Source organism: Beta vulgaris, chromosome 2 (assembly GCF_026745355.1).
Source record: "Beta vulgaris subsp. vulgaris cultivar EL10 chromosome 2, EL10.2, whole genome shotgun sequence".
NCBI classification, from domain to species: Eukaryota; Viridiplantae; Streptophyta; class Magnoliopsida; order Caryophyllales; family Amaranthaceae; genus Beta; species Beta vulgaris.
Genome location: NC_079203.1, coordinates 8,620,739 through 8,627,670, shown reverse-complemented (window position 1 = coordinate 8,627,670; position 6,932 = coordinate 8,620,739).

Here is a 6,932-nt window from a genome sequence, read left to right as displayed (position 1 = left end):
AAAAAGAATGTCATGGATTATGAATTAAAACCATTGATTTGAAAAAGATCAAAATCCAACCATTGAATCCCTCCCTATCCCTAAACCCTCCCTCTTTTGTATTTTCTCTCATACTCGTTCCTCACAGCCTCCCTCTTCATCTTCCTCATTCCTCTTCCATCTTCACGTACACCATTGAATCTTCAGCATTCTCTTACGCGTCGTTGTCCGCTGTTGGTCTTCGCAGTTTCACCGGCGCCGTTCGAGTGGAAAGCAAAGGAAAACGAAAAAGGGTTTCACAAAGAGGAAATAGAAGATGGATCGAAAAGAAAGAGTGAGTTCACTTTTTTTTTGTTGATTCTTTCATTTCTCTCTTTCTCTCTCTTCTTTCTATCTCTTAAGTAGTTTTCCGAATTTTCGTCAATTTTCTGTTACTACTTTTGATTCTTGAAGAAAGTAAAAATGGTGAATCCAGATATTATTCGTAGCGTTCTTGGAATAATTGGGAATGTCACTTCTTTCTTCCTCTTCCTTTCCCCGGCGCCTACAATATGGAGAATATGGAAGAATAAATCAGTGGAGGAATTCCAATTTCACAAAATTGTGGCGGAAATAATCAACTGTATTATGTGGGTTTTTTACTCAATGCCATTTGTACATCCACATAGCATTCTTGTTACAACCATCAACAGTGTTGGGCTGGTTATGTACATATGCTACAACTTGATATACTTGAGGTACTCTGACAACAAGAAAAGGAAAGCAATGGTGCTGTATTATCTCGTCGAGGTGTTGTTTTTGGCTGCCTTAATATGCATCGCAATCCTAGTATTCCACAGTCATACTTCGCGGTCTAACTTTGTTGGGATCTTTTGTGACGTCTTTGGGATCATTCTCTATGGTTCACCTCTTACTGTTATGTTTGCCACTGATCTTCCATTTTGGACTTGATTTTGGTGGTGAAGATTTGATATTTTACACTATAATTTTATCACATATACTTTCTCAATTGCTCTAGAAGATATTTGCTGCGTTTTTATCACATCCATTTTTCGAATTTTTACACTATAATTTTCACTGATAATAGCAGCTTAATTAAGGCTATAATTTAGGAAGGTTTTAACGAAAAAGATTTTGACTAAGTTAAATCATTTTAAAGGTTTTTTTTTTTTTTTTTGGTTATGGAAAGATTTTAATAAAAAAAAATATTAAATCTTTTATATTTAAAGAAAAAACCTTCTTGGATATTATTAAAAAGAACTAACATTAATTTTTTATGCTTAACAATTTCCTAGAATTTAGGAAAGTAAGATATTGGATATAACACGTTCAATTAAACGTATAAAAAGTGGCGCATGATGTGCTTGTTCCTCAAGGAAAGGAACAACGTGTAAATCCATGATCCTATGATCTAATCTCATGATTAATCTAAATAACTATTATATAGGATCTTAATTAATGAAGTTCTAAGTGTCTCTAACTAAGTGATTAAGTGAGTTAAGTAATTAAAGTCTCAGTGCCTTTATTCTCTTATAATAGCAAATTGTTCCTATTGTCTACTTATTCTATTTCCACCAAATTAAATGCATAAAATCAGCTTCTCAAATCAAGAAACATTGACTATTGATTTGAAAGAAGCGATGGTAAACTAATATTAGTGGAACTACTAAATGGTATAGAAACATACCAACATTTGGCACAAGTTTCTAATTCTTTTGAAATTAATCTTAGTTCACTTGAACAAAGCAGAAGTTCCTTTTCATATGAGACTATATTTTTTTTAAGGAACCTTATTTCATTATATGCTTTAACTATATTATCTCTTTTGACTAACCTACTAATATTAAAATGCACAAAGTATTTGTTTTTGGGTTCGCTTTACGGATTATATTTCTTAGTTTATGACAACCCAAAATGAAGGAACAAACAATATTTAGTGAGGGGAATAACTAGTAAGATATAGCTCGACAACGAGTGTTACAAGCATATGATGATAGACAAATCAACATTTCTCTCGCTATATGCTTATGATGAAGGAACTATAGCTTCAGAAACCAACGTGAAATGGTAAGACTGTTTAATAATCAAATGTTGGTAAGTTAAGTTCTTGTTTCATTGTATATATTTTTATTGTTGAGTTAATGAAGCACATTATGTTTACAGTTTTTGAAGTTCACTAACTCTGGTTGTTTTGCAATTAAATTGCGTCATCAATAAAAGCTAGAAATGTCATACTTGAAGGGAATCAAGTAGGGAACACATACTTTGTGGATCTCAATTTGGTTCCTAACAACATGACATGACTAGTCGTTATTAAGGATGATCTACTTATATCTATCAAAATAATAACATTCTAACTTCATCATGGTTGACAAACTTAGACCAAGGAACTTGATTATAGGTATATCTTATATCTGGTTCCTAAAGTAAATGTTTGTATACTGTGTCCATGAAGATAGTATGTGATCTTATCTTCTTTCAAAATTTGGTGTGCATCACAAATTCTTGGAACCTTTTCATATGAATTTGCGTGACATCTTAAGTGTTTAGATTAGAATTTTGAAGGAGATTATTCTTGTCTATAGTTATTTAAGGAACACCTGATTCTTTTCTTTAATCGCAAAGATAAGTATTCCACATAATGTGTAATCATTGCTAAGAAGATTAAAAGTATAAGTGTTCATAAATTATTATATTCAAGATCTAACCATGGAACCAAGTTCCAAACAAGTTTGATGATGTATGCAGGAACAAGGAACAAGTAAGAAAAAACAATCAATATCACTTGCTAAATCATCAACAAAGGATGATCATAAGATGATCAACAAGACATCCTATGAATCTTCAAAGGAGAAAACACTGGTATTATGTTCTTAAGCATTTGATTTAAGTGTTTTGGAAATAATAGCAATAAGAATCATCTAAGGAACTTTAAAAATAGAAGCGATGAGGTAGTGTTAAAATGCACCTCTAATTGTTAAACACAAAGAGCTTATAGCAAAATGATATATAATGTGTTATGAAGAGTTGACATATTTATTATGAGACTAACTTGTTTGTTCCCAGTAAACAGGTCAAAGATGATTATTATTGTTATGTTGAACTCACAAGTTTCTGTGCAGCTAGAGTTCTTAATATGAAATATGTCACTCTAGAAAGTAATAATAGTCAGCTATATGAACGTATGGAAAAGAGCTTAAAAATGAAGATCAAGTTCAGGTTCATCAAATAAAATTTTAACTCAATGAATATGTGTAAGCGAGTTCCTACACAATTAGTAGGAACAAACAGTTCCAACAATCGAGTTTCTTGATTCTAACGGGAACATAAGAAGTATTCCTATGGCTCATTCACAGAGACATAGGCAAAGAAACTTTATACAAGGAGTTTCAACCAAAACCTTGGAGACATCAAAAATCTCATCAAGTGAAACTCATAATAAGTGACATATCCAAAGGTATGCAAATTAGATCTCAGTTAAGGAATTTTTGTGCATTTCATGCGTTCCTATCAATGATGGAACCATGAAATCATGAAAAATCCCTAACTGACTCTGATTGGATCACTGCCATGCAAGCTAAATTAAATGAGTTCTAAAGAAACAAGGTATGACATCTAGTTCCTTCTTCTAAACAAAAAAATAATTGGCTTAAAATGGGTGTTTAGAAATAAACTAGATAAGTATGGAACCATTGTAAGGAACAAAGCTAAACTTGTAGTAAAAGGTTATAATCAACAAGAAGGAAATTGACTATGAAGAAACCTTTGCTCCTGTTGCTAGTCTAGAAGCCATTAGAATTCTAATTGTTTTTGTTTCTTACATGATATTTAGGACGTTCCAAATAGATTTTCAATGTGTTCAAAAGAATTTTTTTTCTCACAATCTACGAGGAACAACATCAAGTTTCTTCTTGAAAAATGATTTCAAAATTAACAATAATTTCTGTTTTCAAGAGGAATTGACTTAGTAGTTGTACATCGTAATATGGATAATATGCTTGGTACACTAACAATTTTATGCAAGAGTTTTTGCCAACCTTATACGCAAATGAGTACACGAGCATGATAAGGGAACTTTACTACTCTCTTGGAGCATAATGATATTATGACAAAAACATGTCAAGGAACTTTTGAAGAACGATGAGTATGAGTCAAGTTGGAATGAAGTATCCATCAGATGTGAAGACATCAAAATGATGGAACTAACAGTTCGGGAATTCAAAAGTAATCATCAAAATCAGTCCATACTTGAGGTAATTCTATATTCATGGTGAAATATGACTTAAGTTATGATGTTCCTATTCACATTAATATATTACATTGTTAAAATTTATTAATCTGAATGCATAAATTTTAAAAGTCTTGCTTTAAATTATGTGAATATATGTTCTTTATAATTTCACCTATTCATGGACTGTTTAGAGGAACAAGACTTAATGAAGTATGACTTGAGCATAAACATGTTCTTTTCCAAAAGTTTTGTCGAATTGGGTTCTTACATATACTAAAATTGAAGTGATTATATGCACACTAGAGTAAATATGTTACACTTAATTTTTGTGTCGTACATGCATATTTCCTTGCCTAAGAGTGTTAGAGGTCTCATAATAGAATTGTGGATGCTGGCAAACATGAAAGTCCTAAGTTGCCAAAGATACAATGAAAGAAACCTTGTTGGAACAAGATGGTAAATTCCTTAATATATTTCATTTCATTTAACTTTTAGAGGGAACAAACCTATTCTTAGCCAACTATCAACAGTTCACACCACATTTCTTCAAACACCCTTTGATTAATTAATTTATCATTCCATTCATATCCTGTCACTTCAAATATCCTAATTCCCGTGTGCTCTAAATTAAAATTCATGGCTTTTTATGGTTCAATGATACATAAAGAGTGATAAATGGTAAATACATTTTGAGGGGGAAGTTAAGGAAGAAGTGAGAAGCAAGTATTATATGTTTTAATAATTGATGCTCAGAAAGATATATCATTAGATGGAGCTACTCATATAAGTTCCTAATGATGAAGGAATGGTAAAGAACTCAGGGGGAATAAGGAAGGAATCGATATATATGTTTACTTCTTTGTGGTAGGTAAATGTGACATTCTAGGAAAAGTACAACATCTTGAATGACACCCTTGTTAAAAAAAAAATTAAAATAAAAAAAAAAGAAAAAAAGAAAACAAGGGTGATCCAATCTTTATTATTTTCTAGAATTCAATATGTCATATATATGGTTGTGAGAATGCTTACTCATGGATTTGATGATTTGAGAAGAGGAACATAAGCGAATGATTGAAAGAACTTGACTATAAAGATGAATTCGTTCAATTTTCTTCACTCAATGAGTTCCTCATGGCTGATTAGTTAAGTAAAGTGAACTTGATAGATATATATCAAGGTGAATGTGTGTGGGGTTTGGAAGAGATTTAAAAAGTGTAAGGTGAAGTGATTAACTATAATTATTGTTGAGAACCTCTTATTATAAGTCTAAACCATAGAGCACACAATATATCTCAAGTTCCTTTTACTCAAAATTTTCCACAAACTTCTTTCATATTTCTTTGAGCCGGATATTACAATGTCCTATCTCTTTATCCATTCTTGACTTTCAAAATTGATTTTTGCTTGACTTTTATTTTCTTATCAGTCAAGTTCCTTCGATGGTTTTTGAAGTTGGGTCTTTGGATTGTGAGTTGGAAATTTGTGTAGCACATGCATCCTAAGTTTGAAAACTGAGATTCTTGAGGCTTTTGGGACTAACAAGTGCTTAACCATGATGGTGGTAAGTGTAGCATATAAAATAATGTGTATATGATTTACCTAAAATAAATATGTGCAACATGATCCTTTTCGATAATGACAAAAGGGGGAAGAATATGTATGATGTTATGTCAAATATAGTTAAGTCTATATCCTTCTATGATGAATGTTTTTGTATGATGTGTTTATTTATGTTGATATTTCCTTATATACATGCATGACTTGTTTATTATGGGAATTAAAGTACATTGTTTATTGCTTAATTTGTGATAAGCATCATTTGTTTGTCATCATCAAAAAGGGGGAAATTGTTGAGTCATGTAGTATTTTGATGATTGTAAACAAATGATGATTATCTAACTAACATGTGTGTTTGAGATGTGCATATTACATTAACATGAAACAAGTCATCAAAGGTTGAATATATCACATCATGAAGGTTATCCAACAAGAGTTCCTATAAGGAACACAAATAGAGCGGTTCCTAGGTACATCCTATGAGGAACATTGAATATGAAGTTCTGGAGCAGTTCCTGAGTGGGAGCAGCAATATAACGTTTCAGAGTTGAAACAAGAAGTTCCTAAGCAGGAAACTATGAGTGCGAAGTTTCTTAAAGGAACTAGCACACTGAAGTTCCAAAGGTGGAGCATCAACATGCGGTTCTTGAGTTGGAGCAGCATGGAGCATGAAGGCAGAAAATATGAGTTTATTTTCTAGGATTCATGTAAGTATGTGGAAACGTAAAAGGTAAAGGAACAAGGTCTAAAGGAACTCGTAAGGTAAAGGAACTCGTGGAACTTAGAGTCAAAAGTATTTAAGAGTCAATAAATCTGATGCATATTATTATCTTAACTATAAGAATTTATTTAGAGTTTATTTCTTAATAAATCTCTACTGGTTAATTATTTATAAATAATATGCATTAGTTGTTTTAGGATAAGTTTTAGTTTTAAAATAAAAGATAAGTTTTAGTTTTAAAATAAAAGATAAGTTTTTAATAAAATCGGTTTCTTTAGGAATCTGATTTTAATTAATTTAATTTTATCTTTTTAGTTTTTGGAAAATAAAAAGCCTAGATTTATAATACGTATAATGAGTATTGTTAAAGAAATTGTCTGTCTGTTCCTCTCTAAAGGAACAGACGTTAGTGTCTTTAATCTAAGTTAAAGGAACTAACTATTA